The sequence below is a fragment of the Oreochromis niloticus genome, linkage group LG12 (genome assembly GCF_001858045.2).
Source record: "Oreochromis niloticus isolate F11D_XX linkage group LG12, O_niloticus_UMD_NMBU, whole genome shotgun sequence".
Classification (NCBI taxonomy): domain Eukaryota; kingdom Metazoa; phylum Chordata; class Actinopteri; order Cichliformes; family Cichlidae; genus Oreochromis; species Oreochromis niloticus.
Window position 1 is genome coordinate 5445108 of NC_031977.2, and position 13676 is coordinate 5458783.

Here is a 13676-nt window from a genome sequence, read left to right on the forward strand (position 1 = left end):
CAGTCCTGGCAAATCAGCTGAATGATTACCTAATACCTTTCTTCAGATTCAACTGCCAGATCTCATATTGATGTGTTATATAACCTGCTTCAGCCTGTCCACGGTTGGCGCTCATCTGCAAGTCACTTTGCAACCCACCTCCACACCAGTTTCTCTTTTTTTCAGAATGTAGTTCAGTCTATTCTCTTTAAACAAATTAAATCTAAGCAGCAAAGTGAAGGGGGTCCAGTTCATTTGTTACAAAACATGTAGTCTGTTATTTAAGATTTGGCAATGCAGAGCTTCCATTGTGCCATACCTTAAATAAATGACCTGTTATGGACATCAGACTGCTACATAATAACCTCACAGTTGTGGTCAGTTATTACTTAATTTGAACTGAAACAGGTGCACATTTCTGCCTTGTTTCAGTTCACTTGTGTTATCAGAACATGGCCATCATTTAAAAATTAACTAATCATAACATTAATTAACATGAGGAGAATATATACAGTATGTTAACATGATACCATCATGTAAATACTTAATGCTTCCAGTCCACCACATCCCCAAGGTAATATTACATTGAGATCTGATTAAAGGTATTATTATATTGAGTACAGAGAAAAAAGATAGTTTGAGATGGTCTGAGCTTTGTGACATTCAATGTGGTCATAAAGAGATGCACACGGTCAGCAACAATGCTCAGTTGATACTAGGGGCCCAATCTGTGCAAGGAAGATACCCCCCACACCATTGTATCACCACCTGTAGCCTAAACTGGTGCTGGTGGTGTTGGCGGGATGGATCAATCCTTTTTTAAATTCTGACCCTGAAATTGAGAGTTGTTAGACCAGACAACATTTTTCCAGTCTTCTTCTGTCCAATTTTTGACAGCTCGAGAGAAATTGTAATTTCAGTTTCCTCTTAGCTGACATTGGTGGCATCTGCTGTGGTTCTTGGTCTCCACTATCTACAGAGGGAAATATTTGAATACTTAGTTAAATGCCTCACTATTTTAGCTAGCTGTTATTTCTGTCTGTCTGCTGTGTGGTACATTGCAGGGTTTATCAGATCATTATACCCTAAAATAGCTTGTAGTATGGAATTGAGGTTAATCTTATTAAGATTCACAGTTTTGAAATAATTCTCTGTAGGTTTATGAGTAGGAGAGAAATGAACACGAGATCCATTGTTATGTAATTTTTTATTTAAGCTTTAGATACAAATCAAATTTGGAGCTTTCATCTATCCAGGAAAATCTGGTTTCAAGGATTCGAGCTTTCCAGTCATAGAGAAGTCCTGGAAAACCACCGGATATAAAATTGTATATTTCAGCAGCATGAGCTAAACATGCCACAGCAGACTACCTTTTGCACAGTTTCATACATCTAAGGCAATGTGTATTTCAGCCACTTCAAGCTGAATAATCTCATTCCCCACATCCAGGGACAATGCCTGTCAAATGCTATTTGTCAGCACTGCAGAGTCATTTTCAAAATGCCACCACACTAATCCAGCGGCTGCAGCATGTATGACTTTTTCTGTGGAAGCTGTATCAAGCTCACATTTTGCATTTTCACTCCACTGCATTGTGATTCTCCTCTCAGTACATAACATGATCGAACAAGAGCAGAATTCAACTGCATTGGGGACACTCTTAAAGTTCGAGTAGCTCACTATTGGCTGCTTGTGTTGTTCTGTTCACTGCTGTGCTCTTTGTGCACTTCATGTCCTCACTAATAGGTTTCTATTATCTCGGAGACATTACAAAATGAGTTTGCCTTTCAACATTTTATGCTATGCTTTATGCTTTATACAGCAAATGACTCACTTGGCTTGTAAAGAAGAGGAGAAGGGTTTAGGAGCTCAGCTAATATACAGTGTAATACTACAGTACATAATTAAATATAATGCATGTGTGTTTTAGGTTAGATCTGGTTACATTTATTAAAACTTAAGGTTGAAAAGAAACCATGATGGTAAAATAGTCCATTGAGCTAGTATAGTGGTGTAGGGGGCAAACAGAGCCAATAAACCAGTTATTCCCACCACCCATCCCCCTACCACGACCCTAGAACATCTTAATGAGCAGCTGTTTACTGTGCTGACAAGAGACCAGACTAAAACATACCATTTATGACTCTGTACTGCCTTTCTTTCCCGTGCTGAATGTCTTTCTTGCATCTCGCTCCACTCTGCATGGACATCTTTGTTTTTCGGAAGTCCTCTTTGGCTGAACAAGTGTTTAATATATAATAGCGTTTGGGGTTTTTTTTGCTACTTTTGTGTTCTTTTCGAATTGAATTGAATATCTTTATTGTCATTGTCGCTTGAACAACGAAATTTAAAAAAATTTCTTCGATCGGTGCTGAAAACCTTAAAATAAAACAATAAAACAACAGAACATTTACATTCGTTCCAATACATATGCCTCAATTAGTTGCAAGTTATTCCACAGCATGGTACAGGGTAGAGTTGGTAATGCTGATGTTCAAATACGATATTGCTGTTGGGTAGAAGCTGTGTTTAAATCTGTTTGTTCTTGCTTTGATTGTCCTGTACCGTCTGCCTGAGGGCAGCAGTTTTAGCAGGAAATGGCCGGGGTGAGAAGTGTCTTTCATGATGTTCTGAATATTTTACTGTTTATTTGATCTGATACTAAAGATTTAAAATTAAAATATAATATAAAAATATAAATTTAAAATATACAACAAAGAGGAAAAACATCTACCAATACAGGAGTATTCATAACGTGTGAACTCAAACTACAACAAAAAAGAATCTGTTTCGGATACATGCAGTGATTGCTATTCATGCTAGCTTGTGTAGATAATGCCAAATTTGGTCACAAGAGGACCGTCACAGTGTGCACAGACAATAAAACATCATTTATAGTACAGAACATTGTTCTGAGACAGAGATAGCTTTCATGTTGGTTTCATGCTAATTAAGTTTATTTTATTGATTTGACTGGTAAATCACTGATTGACTTGCCTGTCCTGATAACAGATCCATGAGATAACATACTGCAAAATGTAGTTGGCTAAATTTGACAAAGAGCAGTAAACTTAAGATCTACAGCGTAAAATTAGTTGAACATCTAGCTTGTATACAAAAAAAGTACAGTCCACTGGAGCTCACGGTATAAATCAGTTTATCAAAGTTATTTTCACGCAGTGTCCCAATAGTGTCCCAACATGAACTGCACCGCCAGGGCCTCTGCCCTTGACTACCACCCGACACAAAGATTTTCTCTATTTCTGTCAAACATGCTGCCCACCACAGCTGTAGCTGCTTATGTCACGCTCATGTCATGCTCCTGGCCTCTACAGCACCTCTTGTAGGTTGTGAGCCCACAGAAGAAAAGAGTCAGTTAGGATCTGACTAGGATGTTTCCTGGACGCCTGGGTGAAGTGTTCCGTGCAATCTATCAGGAGAACATGGGCCCAGAACATGCTGGAGAGATTATGACTTTCAGCTGGCCTGAGAACTGGAGGAGGTGGCTGGGGAGAGGGAGGTTTGGGCTAGTCAGTTAGCCTGCTGCCCTTGCAGCCTGGCCCCAGTTAAGCAGAAAAAAACTGATGGATGGATATTTTCATGCTATTTATTTTTCTCTGTTGGGTCTTAGGGTTCTGCCACGTGCCAAATCCCAGTTTATCCCATGGTGGAAAGACTGTTTTGTGATGCTTTAGTTTTTGTTACTGTTTTACTGGATTTAGAGCAGATAGTTTATTATATTTTCTGATTTTATGATCTAAGTTATCAAGGAGTTGTTAAGGAGTCCATAAAATAGACTGGTTGGTGTCTTATTGTTACCTGTATTTTCATGTTGACAGTTTGGAAAAGATTTTACCAAGATAGGAACACAAACAGGGCTAAATCATATTTTAATATGATTTTACTTTAATCCAACATTGCACTACACTGCTCCTCTCTCATTCTCTCCACTGCATGTAAGTCACTGTCTCATTCATAAGCTTAGTGTTGTGTCTGCTGTATTCGCACATTCAGCACTCCAATCAGGCTGCTGAATATGTCTGAAGCTTTAGATGTCTAGAGAAGACCACAGGGCCTAATAACTGCGACTGGCTCAGACGATATCATGTGCCCTCAGGGGTGCCGGCATTGCTGTCTCATCCTGGGATGTCCTCATTTTCCAACGCTTGCATATCTTTTTTGATTTTCATGGTGTGAGCTAAATATACCTGTTCAGTTGCATGTTAACACAGATATATCTAATCAGTCAATCTTATGGCAGCAGCTCAGGCATGCAGACACTGTCTGTGATGTCCAGATGGTAGGGCCAGAATTTGGCATGAACAACATAAAAGCATGGATCCATCCTGCCTTGTATCTACAGTTTAGACTGGTGGTGATGTAATGGTGTGGCGGATATTTCTTTGACACACATTGGGCTAGCTGAGCATCATTTAAAGTTACCAGAGATATTGTTGCTGACCATGTGCATCACATTTGAAATTCAGCTTTTCTCACTTTTTTTTAAAACATTTCTCCCAAGACGACCTAAGAAAGCGTGAAATCAACATTTTATAAATCCTGAGCAGTTACTCCTTTCACTGACACAGGCTCATTACTAAACTGTAGCATGTGAGTGTGTAGGAGAGTGTGTCAGCTATTGACGAGCTAATCTGCATTTTCCATGCAGCTCAGTTTGACCTCTACAAGTATTGATTTTTTGAGGGAGAGGATTAGTAAATCACTGTAGCTCAGTGTGAGTACTAGTTGTTTCTATGACTCCAAAGAGGCACAAAGGAAGGATCTCTATCAGCTGCTATCATGAGTGACAATATGCATTCTTGGAGACACGTATGGTAGCAGTAACTACCACCAAGGTTTTTATCTTTGGTAGTCCATGAACAGTTTTTGATGCAGTCAATGGGGCCACATAGAATTGCCTTTCACTCATGAATTCCTGGTGCCTCATACACTAGCAGTTTCCATGCAGCCCTGGCCCTGGCCCATGTGTTTGTCTGATAAAGAAAGAAACTAATTTCCGTGATCCCTTTGTAATTACCTCCCATGCATCATTAGCCGAGTGTCGAGGTCTGCTAATACTTGCAGCAGGTGCGTCAGAGAGTTTATAGATGCTCTTGTCTGCATCTGGAAGACTGATGTCCAAACGGCCCCCATCTGTCATCTCCTGTCATTTTCACAGGCTTTGGAGTTAATGGCATGGAAATATTAGCCATTTCTAGTGCTGGCAGAAACTAATCTACAGTAGAGAAATGAGACTGAAAAGTGCTGTTCCACTCAACCTGAAGTGTGATCACTGGAAAACATAATCAACAGTAAAGCGACTTTGCTTCATTATCAGTCTTTGTTATTAAATTAAAGAGTAAAAGACAATTGTAAGCTCCTCAGGAGTCTGTCTCTCCGTGCCATGCGATAACAACACAAACAAGAAGAAGATTAAAAACGCTTCCAAACATGTTGGCACAATGAAAAGTGGCCCAAAGCTTCCCTGGTAAGCAAAAAACACTAATGCAGCGGCGTTTACACAGTTTAATTATGAGGCTGTCTCACTGGGAAACAGAGGAGTGAAGGAGTGGTTATTAATAGAAAGAGTCCTGCGAGATCAGTTGTTAGCCCGTCCTTAAAGCAGAGAGAGGAAGAGAGAGGCAGACAGAGAGAGGTAGGTGAAACAGTCCTTTTGGCTCTTGAAAGATGATTAAACGAGTTCTGAACAGCCTAGAATCTTCCTGACAGGGAGGCGTTTAGTCCATGATGTGCGTCAAATTAAAAGAGTGCGAGATGCATATTCCACTTGCAAATAGATTGAATTCCTTCACAGTTTCGCTGTGACTCAGCTCATAATCCCAGGCAAGGTTTTCAACCCCCCCCCAACATACACACACACATGTGCTTCTGGCTCTGTGAGGCACAAATTCAAAACAACAAGTCCAATTTTCAACATTGCATCTTGCCTTTGGTGGTTTGGTACAATTCGTTTGTTGTGTGCCATGAAAGTTTTGTGCTCTACGGCTGCTGTGACACTGCTGCAGTGTACCAATACAGAGGATGCTGAGAACCATTAGCATAAAGAGAGAAAATTACAATCATGATTATAGTTAATAGCAATTATGGAGTCTTGACAGGGACTTCCAGTCAATCCAGTCTCTTTCACTTATCAGGATCACGGGAGGGGGTTGGGGCCTATCCCAGCTACCACAGGGCGAGAGACAGAGTACATGCTGGACAGGCCACCAGTAGGGCTAACACAAAGAGCCAGACAACCATTCACACCCATGGGCAATTTAGATTCAACAACTGAAAACCATGAGAGAGAGAAACCTAGAGAGAAACCATGTGATAGAGTGCCAGGAGAGGAACTTTGGTACTCTATCACATGATCAGGAGTGGCAGAGAAGTATGTGAATGTGGTCCAGGATAAGTATGAAGACAGCAAGACAGTGGCGAGGTGTGCAGTAGGAGCAACAGATTCAAGGTGGGATTGGATTACATCAGGTATCAGCTCTTAACCCCTTCTTGTTTGCAATAGTGATCGACCGACTGACTGATGAGGTCAGGCCTATAATGTTTGCAGATGACATTGTAATCTGTAGTGAGAGTAGTGAATAGAAGGAAGAGAACCTAGAGAGGTGGAGGCATTCTTTGGAGAAAAAAGCAAAGAAATTCAATTCAATTCAATTTTATTTATATAGCGCCAAATCACAACAAAAGTCGCCTCAAGGCGAGTTAGTGAAAGCAATACAATTCAATTCAAATTCATTTACAGAATACAGCGCCAAATCACAGCATTTGTCTCAAGGCGCATTATATTTTAAGGTAAGGACCCTATAATAATGGAAACTGAACCCCAAGAGTGAGAAGACCACCTATGAGCAGGGACTTGGCAACAGTGGGAAAGAAAAACTCCCTTTTAACAGGAAGAAACCTCTGACAGAACCAGGCTCAGGGAGGGGCAGGACAAAAGACACATTGTGGAGTAGAGCCAAAAAATAAAATTAGTTAATGATTAAATCCAGAGTGGTGTATAAACATAGAGAGTTAAAATAGGTGAGTGAAGAATCATGGGATGCCCTCAGCAGCCCTCAGCAGCCTAGACCTATTGCAGCATAACTAAGGGAGGCTTCAGTGTCACGTGATCCAGCCCTGACTAAAAGCAAGACCAAATATGTATGTGAATGATAGCAGGGCTGGTTTAACAGTGGAAATGCAAGGTAGCTAAATTGTAATACCTGAAGTTTACCATTCAGAACAACATACAACGTACACGAGAGGTGATGAAGAGAGTGAAGGCAAGGTTGAGTGGGTGGAGAGTGTCAGGGGTGACTTGTGACAGAAGGATAGCAGCGAGAGTGAAAGGAGAGGTTTACAAGACGATAATGAGACCTGTAGTTCTTCTTGCTTTGCAGCAGTGGTGCATTATTACCTCTCTGCGCTTCAATTGAGTTCTTATGGAAGTTTTTGTTATGGATTAGTCATTTAGTGAGTAAAAACGACTACAACAATAAAAAAGGCAACACTTTCACTGCAGCCCTCATATGCAAGTTCAAGTCCAGCTTTTGGGAAAAATTGTCTTGAAATTCTTGGAAAGAGGAACAAAAGCTTTGTAAGCTCAGGGGAATGTGAATGAGATATAATATTAGGAGCTGTCAAAAATAGAATCAGTGGAGTGAAGAGTCCTCAGGCTTAAGGGGAGATGCTGGGCTTGCACATTGTACCGTCTAACAGTGCAATGTTTCCTTGAAACACCCCTTTTTTCCCCCAAAAAGACATTAAAACATAACTGAAGCTTTCATGGCATTTTCAACAGGCTTCAGCTTTTATACTGGATGGTCCATTAAGCCGACAAGCTTGTTCTCTTTGATCTCACAGGGTTTTGTTTGTGGTCGATACTGCGTTTTTAGTGGGGCTTGAGAATTGACTGCATGGCCTACTTTGACAGTGTTGACAGTGTTCTCTCGGCAGTCTTGGGGTTTGTTCCCAGTATTGTCTACTGATCTCTGCAAACCAGTCTTTGGCTTGCTGCCAAGCAAGTTTTAGTCATTTACGAAAACCACAATCAGCTTTCAGTGTGCAAGCATTAAAAAAAAGAAATCCAAATGAATCCATCTAGTAATCATCTGAGGTGTCAAATTGGTTATCAAAGCAATGAGGTGGCGTGGCTGCTGTTAATTCACATCAGATTGTCAGCAGTGAAGAATGAAGTTGCTTCCTGTCCTGAGAACAAATTGAACTCCTGCTGTGATTTATGCTCTGATTGCAATTGCTTGTGTCGGTATGAGCTATCTGAAGTGAGGTTTATTTTCCTGCAGTGGATAAGTTGGCAGGTATTACAGTGACAAATGCGAGAGGACAGGTGAAATGATTTGAGATGAGTGTGTTGGACCAATATATTCGACCTCTCCCAGTGATACTGATGCAGGTTGTGCTGATGGATAGGTCTATTCCAAGCTCAGCAGGTGCTCCCATAACCACCAACTTCTATTAGTTCTCCACCATTTCTCATTACACGTACACAGACTCCTTATGAAGCCATGCATCAGTTGTGGGTAGTCAGTCAATGTATTTTCTTTCCTGCAAATTCAGAATTTTAAAAAGTTGTCTGTAAATCGATTTTTTAAATTGAATCTTGCACAAATCCTAAAAGATGTTTCCTGCTGTTTATTCCAGATGCTCTGTCTTGCTTTTTCACAGATGTTTCAAAAAGAAATGATACAGCTCCAGAACTCATGCACTTTTATGGACATAGTATTCCACCAAATACTCCGAAAGAGCAGAGATTATTTTACAGACTCTCAAGAAGGTGCTCAAGATATAACCACTCATTTTATCAGTGTATTGTTAATGCACACCTTATAAAGCTACAAGTTCAAAACCAACAAAATTTACTAACAAGATCATTCAAAACTAACTCTTGTTTGTCTTCACCCTCTGGAAACACTGGAAAACAGAGCCTATAGAAACAGTATAAAAAATGACTAAGTTTGACACTGAAAAACGTCCAAGTCCAACTATAAGTAGCCCGTACACGGAGCTCCTACGGACATCAACAATAGACGTTCAGTAGATGTTAAAAAAAGACGTTGCCTGGCTTTACAAAACAACCCCATCAGTGGACCAAAATTGCGTGTCCAAAAATGACATATAAAGATGTCTCTCCGATGTCACTTTGTGCATAGCGTAGTCGTTGTGCGGTTGATCACAACCATTTCAAAACCAAGTAAAATCGTTTTCAAATGTTGCATAAAAACCCCCAAAGACACATGGGTTTACTTCATAGCAAGCAGTGCACGCTACATCGGTAGCTACTGCACTACTAGGCTGAGGGAATAGCCCATAATTTGCATTGCATTGAATTGCACTGCTCTCTGCCTGTACTACATTTTTTGCCTCTTGTCATGGTTGTTATGTATGTTTTATACACCCTGTCCCTGTCATTCTATATTTCTGTTGGTCACAGCAATGTACGTGGCAGGAGTGAGTGCTCTGCAGCCAGCATGGCTGTGATGCATTATTTTCTGTGGTGTGTGCTGAGGCATAATGGTTACTCGTTGTATCGGAAGAGTTTCAGAGTCCAGCAGCACTTTTTTTGAAGCCCAGTTGATCGAAACTTTTACTTTTAAACCAAATGTATTCTTTTTTGAGATTTCTATTCAATTCAGTTCAATTCAATTTCTATTCTATTCAACATCCTGAAATGACAACTTGTCATTTTTCACTTTTCAACCAAATTTAGACATTAACGACGGCGTGTTTTTAAAGACCAATAGCTGACACACCAGATTTAGCCCAGAAGTGCTTTGTGGAGACTATATCACCATGAACATTTAAGTCTCTGTTAAATTGAACTAACGGTTTTTTAGTTAGTGTTTAACCGTATTTGATAAAATAGAAGAGTACTCTGAAAGAATTATCATCCACCTGAATGCCCAGACTTAAGGTTTCTCAAGATAACAACTTTGAATTGTAACAAGGTCAGTATTATACATTTATTCTGTCACGCCATCTGTTTTATATTGATGAATCATGCATGGTGGTGTTGGCATTTCATATAAGCAAGCAATAAAAGTGCTTTACAAAGCCAGTATGCAGCATACCGAACTGAAAATAAACTGTAATACAAAATGAAAATAAATAGAAAGAAAAGTAATGGAAGGAAAAGTAGAAATCATCATCAATCAAGTGATTGCGGAAATGCTTCAAGTTATTTCTTCATGAAGTTGCTCTGTGAGAACAGTAAGGAATTTTGATTAATGACCAGACTGGGAAAACACAGAAGCGCACTGCCTGACAGCAGGAACTATGCTTCAGCCTTAGTGTCTGTATTTTCCTCATCCAAAGGATTAAAGATTTTTATTCCGCTCACACTGATTTCTCTGATCTATCTGGGACTATGAACATGCTCGACATTCAGCTTTACTATCCATTAAACATCAAGATAGTTTTAAGATAATGGTAGAAGAAGCTTTTTGTGTGAGGTGACAGTGCTAACCACTGTACCACTTGTTAGCAACAAGGTCAATTTAAGTATCATATAGAAGGATGGGGTCCATTAATTGTATCATTTTAGAAGTACACTGAAGAACCTGTACATATACACGGACCTGAGGAGCTTCTTCGTTTTAGTTTTAGGCTGGACTGTGAACACTATTTTCTTCACAGCTGTGTCTGAAATTAAAGGAAGCCAATTATGTGCTACTGTTTTTCTATTTATTTATTTTTTAGGTTAATGTGTTGCAGCGGTTGAACCACTCTCTGCATTTTGCTGTTTTGAAGAAAACTTTCTTTCATTCTCTGTTCAAGCTCTCTGTGGTGTTTCCGAGTAAACACACTGTAATCCCTCCACAAAACCCTGCATGGCCCCAGTGTTTTGATGTAAACAAAATGATTCATGAATTTTTGCCTGTGTGAGTGTGGACTGCAGTGTTGTTCCACGCAGCGAGAACTTTTGCATTAGACTTGAGGGGTCCAGCAGCAGTCAGAAACCCTCTGCCTAAATAATCCAGGGATGGCTACCAGGTATGTAACACAGCTCGGTTTTGGACCAGAGTGTCCTAAGACCTCTGTCACAACATTTTCGTCTGATTTGCTATAATTAGAAGGGCCCAGTGAGGCAAGCACACAGCTCCTGGTCTAGTGCAAGTCACGAAACACTCAAGGCTACATTTGGGTAAAAGCTTCCAAACATGACTTGAGAGGTAACGAGGGGTAACCAAGTTGTGTAACAGGTGTCGACAGGAGGCACAGAGTGTTGTGATGATGCTGCAATAATGGTGCAGGCTGGTCCTTTTAGGCAAGGAATGGGCAAGTCCTTAAAGTTGGAATAGAAATACCCAACAAAGTTATCTTTTTTGAAGTTATAAAAGCTCTTCTTATTTGAGAGCAAAATTACAATAATGGAACAATCATGTGGATAAAGTTCAGGTGCTTCAGCTGTTAAGACTTTTACCCATCACGCCGAGGTGTTTCATTTGTCCCAAATTTGTTTTATAGGAAAAAACGAGCCCAAACATTCATCTAGAGTCATGAAAAATTATTTTCAGCCACAGGAAAAGCAAGGAGCCCTGCAACAGATGGTGCGGTCCCCACAGAGTCCCCGTCTCAGCTTCACAGAGTCAGTCTGGGATTACATAAAGAGACAGCAGACAGTCAGATACCCTAAATCCACAGATGAGCTGTGGCAAGCTCTTCAATCTCCCTTGAAAACTGCTTTGAGGAGAAACAATGAAACAATAAATCAAACTAGTCTAGCATCCTTGCTTTATATTCAGAGCAGTTTAGCTATATAGGGATTTCGAACAGATATCAAATGCCAGTGTCAGGTGTGATCTGCTCATCGAATGGTTTTTATTATCAGTCCCATGCATATCAGTAGTAGGTGGCTTTCTTTGCTCATAAAGTAAAGTGTATTTATCTTCAAAAACCTCTGGTTGCAAGGTAAAAAGTGGTATGCTCTGCTGCTGCTCTACCTCCTGGTTGTAGCTCAGGAGGTAGAGCAGGTCCTGTACTATCTCTATCTCTGGCTGCTCCAGTGTGCATCCCAAATATCCTTGGGCAAGATAATAACCCCAAGTTGCTCTCCGATGCATCGGCTGGAGTATGAAGTGGTGTGAATGTTAGACTGAAAAGCACTTTGGCTGTGGCTTTGAGTACTCTGGGGGAGTAGAAAAGCACCATATAAGAATCAGTCCATTTAACATTTAAGTGAAATAAATATTTGATCCCAAAGGAAAATTTACTTAATACCTGTAGAAACCTTGTTGACAACCACAGCGGTAAGACAATATTTGTAGTTTGTGTTACGGGTTCGAAATTGAGGATGAGAGTAAAACAATGATAGTCCAGAAGAGGTCGGTCAAACAATTGATTTTAATGAATGCACGGCGCGTGGAGAGGTGCAAACTGCAAAACAGTTGTACATCTCTACCCAAAATACACTCTAGATTGCTTTTATAACATCAGGGTATTGTAACGCCCCTTCTTGCGTTTACAAGCACATAATTTGCATGTACAGAACATTCATGTATTTTAAGAATTAACTGCAACATAGAGGTTCCTCCTTGTGGCATACTCTTAAGAATATGGTGATGATCTAAGGCCTTTGAGGTCACCATGGGCTGGACATCCTTCCGTCACCTGTAACTAGGCAAACTCAAATACCACAAGAAGCTGAATACATTCAGGCCTTTGCTCAGCTACTTTTTTACTGTAACAATATACTCAGCATATGAGTTATGATACATATATATTTAACTCAATCATTTTAAAGTAGTTATACTGCACCTGTAATAAACATGTTAATATTTGATTATGATAACCCCTATAATATAAATTATAACATAATGCCAGCAACTTCAATAAACACTTTGATGAAATGATAATTAATGCAATGATAAGATGATGGTTATGTAAAATAATCCCTGTAATTCCACATTTGTTACTAGAGTTTAATATATCTGAGGAGGGATTTTGGCCCACATCTCTTTAGAGAAACTCTCTAAATCCATTAGGTTTCCTGGCTGCTTGGCAACTCAAGGTTTTAGCTTCCTCCTGGACGTTTGGAGACGTCCAGACTAATTGATAAAGGTACTCCTTATTGGTTGGTTGGTTGGTTGTAATGTTGTCTGCAACGTGGGCAGAATTTGAGATTAAATAGTTATTTCACAATGACATACAAATGATTTTGTTTATAATTCAATGTGTTTTTTCTTGAAACTACCACAAATATTATAGACTGTTCATTTTTTGTCAACAGGGGATATAATATTTTCTTCACTCTCTTTATTTTCTGTTCAATCATCCAATTTGTCTCAGTACGTTATGACAAATGACAAGCTTTGATTAGGGACTAGTGACCAGGACAGAAATATTGTAATTATCTTGTCCTTATCTTCTCCTGTGAAGGACAAGCAACAGGACTAAATGCTTGATGTACTATAATAACCCTACTTTAAAAATGTGAGATTCATCATCTTTTCTCCTGACAGTCTGCCCTGGCAAGTTAGCTGCTTTGCATGCAGTCTACATGGTGCACTACTGTAGCTGACTGTGTCAGATTTATAACAGCTACAACTAACCTGAAAGAAATGATAATTATACTGCAGTGGTTCAGCTGAGGGACCAACAATGCTACAATTTTTTGTTTAAGGAATTAGACAAATGGGATGTTTTGGCAGCTAATGCTCCATAAACACACAGGGATGAGA

The 13676-nt window shown here is 39.8% G+C and overlaps 1 protein-coding gene across 1 annotated transcript in view; it reads left to right on the forward strand.

Moving 5' to 3' along the window:
• zmat4a (zinc finger, matrin-type 4a) overlaps positions 1-13676 on the forward strand; it is a 147925-nt gene that overhangs the window by 34385 nt on the left and 99864 nt on the right. The window lies entirely within an intron of this gene.